This window comes from Equus asinus, chromosome 2 (assembly GCF_041296235.1).
Source record: "Equus asinus isolate D_3611 breed Donkey chromosome 2, EquAss-T2T_v2, whole genome shotgun sequence".
Lineage (NCBI taxonomy): Eukaryota > Metazoa > Chordata > Mammalia > Perissodactyla > Equidae > Equus > Equus asinus.
This window is the reverse complement of record NC_091791.1, coordinates 58,614,134-58,621,910: the sequence shown is the minus strand read 5'-3', so window position 1 is coordinate 58,621,910 and position 7,777 is coordinate 58,614,134. Positions and strand designations below refer to the sequence as shown.

At 57.5% G+C, this 7,777-nt stretch overlaps 1 long non-coding RNA gene across 1 annotated transcript; it reads right to left on the bottom strand.

Annotated features, from left to right (window-relative positions):
- Positions 1-937: 937 nt before the first annotated feature.
- On the bottom strand, positions 938-7,151 carry LOC139041025 (uncharacterized). The gene is made up of 3 exons (XR_011495478.1): positions 7,033-7,151; positions 4,003-4,114; positions 938-1,099 (listed from the first exon to the last, which is right to left on the bottom strand). It is a non-coding gene; the product is annotated as an uncharacterized lncRNA (long non-coding RNA).
- Between the last annotated feature and the right edge of the window lie 626 nt (positions 7,152-7,777).

The following is a 7,777-nucleotide window of genomic DNA, read 5'->3' as shown; positions in this document are numbered from 1 at the left end:
CTTACTGTTTGGTTACCAGTTGGGCCTTGCTGGCAGGCACCATAAAAAATTCGAGAATATCAGACCTGGAAGAGCCTTTGAAGGAGTATGGAGGGACAAACTACCCAGACTGGAGCTGTGACTTGCCCGCGGTCACATGGGGAATTTGTGGCAGAGTTTAGACTAACACTCAGGGCGGGTGGCTCCCCAACACAGTGAACTGACTTCCCCGCTTCCTGTGGGCCAGCCCGATGATAACCACTGCTTCCTCCTGCTCCTGCCCTGGTCACATGTGTGAGCTCCGTGTCACTGTGCTGGGATTTTGATGGATGTGAAGTGGTGGAAAGGGAGGAGAGGCAGGAAGGCAAGGCAGGAAGAAGGTTCAGCCAGAGACAAGACCCCAGATGCAAGCGGGGGTGTTCCATTTGCACCCTTGTCTCCCTCTGGTGCCAAATGCCCTGTGGTGGGACCCACAGGCCAGGCCTCAGGCTGTGGGCCAGCTTCTGCAGCCTGGTCTGGGAGGGGAGCTTGTTCTCAGGTGCAGGAGGCCTGAAGACTGCCTCACCTGTCATCATTAACCTCTGGCTCCCCACATGCCCCTGGGAACCCAGTACAGACAGCCATGGGATGGAGGAAGTCTGGGAAAAGGATGAGAGCCAGGGTTCAAGGGAGTGGGGGGGCCTGCTCTTCTTTGATCTTTGCGTCCCAGTGATGTCACTCCCAGCTACAGGGCCTGGAGAGGCACGTCTGCACACTGCAGGGCCCCTTGGCTCAGAGTGGAACCCACTTCTGAGATTCTTGCTAGGGGACAGCCCATGAATCTCCCCATGTGGCAGGAGCTGGAGAAGAAGGGAGGGCTGGGACAAGGATTGATGGGGCTCCTGAGTCCACTCCAGAGAAAAGCTGGGCAGAAGAGAGTGGAAAGGGCACCAATCGGGTAGTCAGCAGACTGGGATTTGGCACCAACTTTGCATTTTATTAGTAACTGATAATAAGCCACTTGCTGTTGCTGGGCCTCAGTCTCATTCCGTCAAATGGCCATGTTGGAAGAACTGCCGTAGAGGGTGCCTCCAGCCTTGATATCCCGGGATAGTATTGGGGTTGGGTATTTCCTGCATTCCTATGGAATAATAATAACAATAGTTCCCATTTATCCAGCCCTCAGCATGTGCCAGACCCTGAACCGAGCTCCTGCCGTGTTAGCTCAGCCCAGGCTCACAGCCATTCTATGAGGTAGGTCCTCTTACTGTCTCCATTTGACTGAAGAGGACACTGAGGCTCAGCAAGACTCAGTAACTCCCTTGTGTCCACACCGCTTGTCCCCATGGAGCTATGGTTGGAGCCCGGGCTGTCTGGCTTCAGAGCCCACACTCCTGACCTCTCTGCTGTGTCTCTAGGGAGACACGCAGCTCCTCCCTGGTCTCTTCCTCCCAGGACCCCTCCTGGTACACCTCCTCCATCAAAGACCTCTAGGCTCCAGTCTGCAAGAACCCAGGATGCCTGGAAGAAATCCCTTCAACCACAGGGATGAACACACTCTAACCACCATCCTCCCTGGGCTCGGCCCCCCACGAGGCCACCTGCCTCTGGTGTGTGATCTTGGGAGAAATGGAATGTCCCACTGTCAGGAGGACAACGTGACAGCCTGGCTGGGGACCTAAGACCAACTCAGCACAGTCTGATGCCTTCTTCATCCTCGGATTTGTGGGGCCCAGCCTAGTGCCTGCCATGCAGTGGATGCTCTGTGAGTACTTGCTGATTGCATGCTGGGGTGATGGAGTAGCAGATACAGCAGGCAAAGGCCCACGGGTGCCCTCACTAGGCCGGAAACTGCTGCTTTATTCCTGTCCCTGAGCTCCCATAATTCAGGAGACAGGGAGCTACCAAGACCACAGAGATGAAGTGCCTCTGGCCCTCCACCCCAATGGAGGTCAGTCACAAATGTGGGAGAAGATCCTACCAGCACCTACTTCCTGGAAAGTCTTCCTCTTGCCTCTCCTTTGAGGCCACAGGCCCTTTGCATCTACTGTACCTTAATGAACCAACCAGGGAGTCGGAAGGTCTGCATGTGCCACACTAAGATGACTGCTGAGGAGAGAGGCACAATGGGGAGAAGCTGGCGGGTCTCCATGGCTCCTCTTGAAACCCCTGTGAGTCCGTAGGCCAGGCATGGCGGGGTGGGGAATGTGGAGACCAGCTGCTGCCTGGTGTGACTGACTACAGTGGGGGATTGAGTCACGACATCCGCTTCACCACTAATGACACAGATGGCCTGTCAGAGCTGCAGTGACAAATGGGGACAGTAAGCCAGGTCCCCGTGTCACTCCCAGGGAGCCTCTGAACTCAAATCTGGCAAAACACGGGAAAGCTTGGAGAGGTCAGGGCTGCATATAGGCTGAAGTGGGCTGGGGACAGCCTGAGTCTGAGGGCTTCCCTGACCACCCTCAGTGTGTGCCCCTGCATGTGCCATGGAGCCTCCCTGGGCCTCAGTTCCCCTTCGTTCGTTTGTTCATTCATTCAGTCGTTCGTTCGGAGGTCACTGGTAAGCTGACAAGGGCAGGTTTGCTGTCCCCAGGCAGGCAGAGGTCAGGCTGCAGGGCCGCCCTGTGCTGGTATTACGCTCTATGACCTTGATCAGGTCACTTCCCATCTCCATCTTCTCAAAATTCACTGTTCCTGGGAAGACAGACTTTCTGAACTCTGGTTTATCAGGACCTTGAAAAGCCTTGATTTTATTCAGGGAGGCGTTGGCCCCACCCCGAAGTGTGCAGTCTGCGAATGCTCTCTCCAGCTCCTCTCCGGCCTCATCTGGGTCTTCCCCGTCACGTGACCCCCAGCCCCCCCGAAGGTGACGTCCTGTCTCTTTGAAACCTAGCATCCTCATGCCCTTTCCCTTCTTCAGATTCAAATCCTGCCCTTGGAAAAGGGCCAGATGGCTCCTTTATATTAAAGTGTAAATGACTGATATGGCTGAGGCTTTGCCTCTTGTTGAGGGTTGCATTTTGGAAGGAAGCAAAGCCATCAGTGAGCTGAGCGATTAGAGGGTCCTTCGGGCATCAATGTACAAATGCAGGAGTTACTGTGGGTCAGAGGGACCTTCACAGAGCGGGGGGCCAGGACTCTGCGGACATCAAGGCTCTTTAAGACCTGTCTTTGAGTAAATCAGCTCCTCAGGGTGCCCTGGCTCCACAGGACCTCAGCCCACCCCTCCTGCCTCTCTTGGACCCTCCTTCTGGTAGCACATATGGACCCCAAGAGGCAGCTGTTGCAGAGACTCCCGGGAACCCCACAGACCCACACTGGCTCCCGCCCTGCCCACGCCCCAGCTCTGAGCCACAAGTCCCGCTGGCCTTGCAGCTCCTTTGCCCCTTTGCTCAGACCCACCTTCTCGGGAAGCACGTTCTTCCTGGGGTTTGGGAACCCTACAGCCTGATTCATGCGAGGAGCTCTTTAGTTTATATTCCCTTGGTCTTTCTACTCTTTAAAAAATAAAAGGGAAAGAAAAGGAAAAGTGGAAAGAAGGAAGGAAGGAAAGATGGAAGGAAGAGAGAAGGGAGAGATGGAAGGAAGAAAGGAAGGAAGGAAACTTGTGGTTTGGCCAAAAGAGTTTAAATGGAACTTTCTCTCCGTCTTCCTCTTCTCCCTTCTTTCCCCAGCAGCAAACCACCAGGCTCTGCAATGAATGGGCAGGGGCCCCTCTGGCTGTCAGAAGAGACAGGGACGCCGCCCTGCCTGGGGTGTGACTCAGGGCCACCAACACCAAGGCCTCGGCCTCCTGCCCTCCATGGGGTGGACGTCTCATTTGGATGCGCTGACCAGGCCCAGGACGGGTCAACATGAGAGTCTTCACACGGCCCCCACCCCCACCTCTGAGCGTTTCCTTGCTCCCGCACTTCATTTTTCATTCCCTGCTGTCCCCAAAAGTCAGAGGAGGGGGGAGAAGGCACAGTGTGCTCGCCATGCCCCACCACAGCCCTCTGTTATTTTCTTTTCTTCCTGCTGTGTGGTGTTCCCTCAGATCACCTTGTCGGGTGACTTGTGTGTTGCTGGCACCGGAACGTGAGCTCCATGAGAAGAGATGGGTCTTTCTCGTTCCTGCTGTCGCCACAGCACCCAGAGCTGTGCTGGCTCCGAACTAAGAAAATGCAAGGAGAGGGCGAGGAAGCCAGCTCACCCCACGACCCTGGGCTGCTGCTGCACCCCCAGCCCTCTGACCCCTTGGCACACATGCACCCACACATGCTCCTGCACACACTCGGACAAGCACACACAGCATGCACATACCGGACAGATCGAAAGGGGCTCTATTCTTCGGAGCTGCTGGGATGGGGGCAGCAGGCTTCTGCGCACTGTGGGAAGGACCCTGAGGCCAGAGCCCTTCGCCAGGGCCCTGCCTGAAGAAGGGGAGGGCGACTCTGCTCTGCCACCCTCAGCGTCCCTGAGCTCAAGGACAAAGGTACAGGGCCACCTGAGCTGCCGTGGTGCTCCCCTGAGAGACTGACGGCCAGAGGCCAGGGAAGCGGGGACACCTGACCCTGCCCGCCTGCACAGCTGACAAAACCTTTGGGGGCAGCCTGAGGAATGCGCCCCAGATGGAGGGCAGGCAGGCAGGCGTGGTCAGCTCCCTGGCCCGCCTCGCTGCCCTTGGCTGGGAGGACAACATTGTTTGGAGGAGAAAGCGGAGTCTCTGCCAGAGCCAGCCTGGCCCGAATGGGGCCGGGGCTGGGCCCCCAGGAGCCCTGCCAAGAGCGCGAGGGTGCTGGGGAGATGGAGGAGTCCTCCCAGCCATCCTTCCACAGGTCCAGGCCCCCCAGGCTGAGCCCACCGCTCACACGGCCCTTTGTTCAGCGGCTCCCATAGCTCCCAGCATCCCCTGCGTCAGCGAGTTATTTCAAACCCTCCGGATGTCAATATTGAACACTAGTTTTTACAGATAGGGAAACTGAGGCTTAAATACGTTGTCATGTGCCCAGGGTCACATAGTTCGTGAAATGGTGGAATTGGGAGTCAAACCTGAGGTGGTGATGCCCCTTGGTCCCTTGTCCTCCCCTGTAAGTGCCTCCTCCTGTGGCAGATTTCACACCTGCGCTGCCCTGAGACCTGCTCTGGGCCGCCCCCTCCCCAGGCACAAGCTGAGGAGGCGGCATGGGAGAGGTGTCCACCCCTTTGTGCCCCTGTGCCAGCCACATTGGGCCCAGAAGGTGGACGTGCTCCTCGGGGCCCAGCAAACATGTCTAATCCTGTCTCTCACCCAATGGACAGCAAGGTGCTGAAGGAGAGTCTCTCCTTCTGTGTCAGCACAGCATAGATTTCCTCTCAAGTTTTCCAGGCCCAGGAAAGGCTGCTGTTTAAGCAGGCAGACTTGGGCACAGCGAGTGTCCCGTTCCAGTCTCTCTCCTGCTGGACGCCACCTGACCCGCCTCACAAGGGTGAGTGGGCACGCCCCACGGAAAGGGCTAGGGCTCGGGGCTGGCACACAAATGCCCTGGAAGTCAGTGCGCCAGGGTCATTATCAAATAGCAAGGGGGCCCAGCGGAAGGAACGCCAGCTTCCAAGCCCAGCTTTCTCCATCACTGGCTGGGCCTCAGCTTCCCCGCTTTTCGAGTGGGGCAGATTTGCTAGATGCCCCTGAATGCCCATTTGGTTCTATTCTTCAGTGTCCTCCGGGCTGACCGAGGCCTGACCCCCCAGATAACATGTGTTCCAGCCCCTGTGAGCATCTGCTTTCCCACATTAGTGCTTTCCACACACGCTTTCCTCATCTCCACAGAGTGGGAGGGACGGCAGGGACCGGGAGTTCCTGCTGACAAACAAAACAGACAGATGTCCAGAGAGGTTATGTGACCTGCCCAAAATCACACAGCAGACTCAATGCCAGAACCCGGCTTTCCTTTCATTGCCTTCCAAGGGCCATAGTGGTTCATTTCAAATTGAGCAGCAGGAGAAGGAAGAATGGGGAGAAGAGTGAAATCAATCTGGAGAATGCAAGCGATGTTGGGGGCTGAGCAACATTCCCATCCCCTCTCCTCACAAGGCTTGCCAGCTATTTGGGGGAATGAGAGAAAGGCAGCAGGAGAGGCCCTGGGCCTGAAACCCAGCTTTCATCACAAGCAGTGAGCAGAGAGTACCTAATGACTCCAAGCTGTCCTGGAATATTCTCTCGGCGCTGGGGAGTTGCCGAGGAGTCTGGCTGCCGCGCACGGCAGCTGTGTGAACTGCCTGCCGGCAGCGATCCCGGCCACTGGGGACCACCAGCGACCACAGCCACGGGGCCACTGGCAGGGGGGCCAGGCGGTGAGAAGTTCCCTCTTTCCTGAGCCTAGATCTCAGAGCCAGCCCCACGAGCAAGAAGCAGGGCCGCATGGCCGAGGGGAATCAGGCCGCAGCTCCCTGTCCCTTCCCGCCAGCTGGCAGAATAGGCCTGGCCTCGGGTCAGAAGGGCACTCAGGGCCCTTCTCCCATCCCCACCAGGCAGACCTCATCACCAGGAGCAGTCCAGGCCATGAGGAGCCAAAGGCTCCTGTCTGTGAATACCCCTCCCCACCCCTTCCTCCCACCAGCAGCTAAGTGCTTAGGCCTAGGTGCTAACCCCAGCTCTGCCATTTATGAGCTGGGTAACTTTAGGCAGATTACTTAACCACTCTGGGCAAGTTACTTAACCTCTGAGTCAAATACCAATCTCATAGGGTTATTGTGAGGATTAAACGAGTAAAGGGTTAACCAAGTCCGGGGCACAGGGCACTGGAGAAACGGTGGTCGCTCTTGAATCAAGGCCCAGAAAAGGAGAAAAATTTACCCAAGGCCAGACACCTGGCAAGAGGCAGTACAGGGAACTGAACCGAGGACTCTGGAGGCGGCTAGTCCAGGGCACCTTCCTCCACAGTGGCTGCCAGGCGCACAGCCACCTTCTGAGCAACCCGCCTCCGCCCCACTTCCGGCCTCCGCTTCCCCTTCCCAGGCTGCGCCATCTGCCCGGCTGCGCTCTGCCCGCTGCCTCCCGCCCCCACCTTCAGCCCCCCATGCCCGCCCCCGCCCCACTCCCTCTGCTCCCACCTGGTGCCTTGGCTCCGCCGTGTTTCTCTCGGAGGAGCTGCGTTAGCACCGCCTGTGTGCGAGCCTCCCCACCTCTGTTTACTGGTGTTTATCCGGTGGCGTCCTGTCTACCCTTCCAGCCTGGAAGCCAGAACTGCTTGTCCTGCCCCCTGGGTGCCATCCCCACTCCCTGGGGCTCTGACCTCTGCACACAGTGGGCGCCGTGTAACGGCCACCGGCCAGCTGACATGGTGCCCGGTCTGGGCAGGGCTCAGTGGCTGACACAGGCAGGGATGTGAGGGCCCCAGAGAACAGGGGGCTGTTTCTGGAGCCAGGGCCCAGATATTAACAGTCATAGCATAATAACAGTCATAATAGAAAACGCCAGTTTCCGCTTCCTGCCGTGCAGTCCACGGAGGGCCCAGACTAACTGCACTCCGGCGCCTTCCCGCGAGGCCCTCTGCCGTGGCGCTGCCTGATGCAATTCTTGTCACTCCGACTTTTCAGATGAAAAGGTTCAGGAAAGTTCTCTTTGCTGGAGATCACACAGTTCTTGGGTGGTGGAGCCAGGATTCAAACCCAAGTCTTTTGGGGTCCAAATCACCAGCTTGTAATCACTGTACATACTCATTACCCACAGTGTGACCCACGCACAACCCGTGTCCACTTTCCCGCCCTCCGACGCGGGATGCCCTTCCCACAGCCCAGCTGACTTCTCCAGGCGGGGAGTGGGTCCCAGCCGTCTCAGAGTCACCTACCAGGAAAC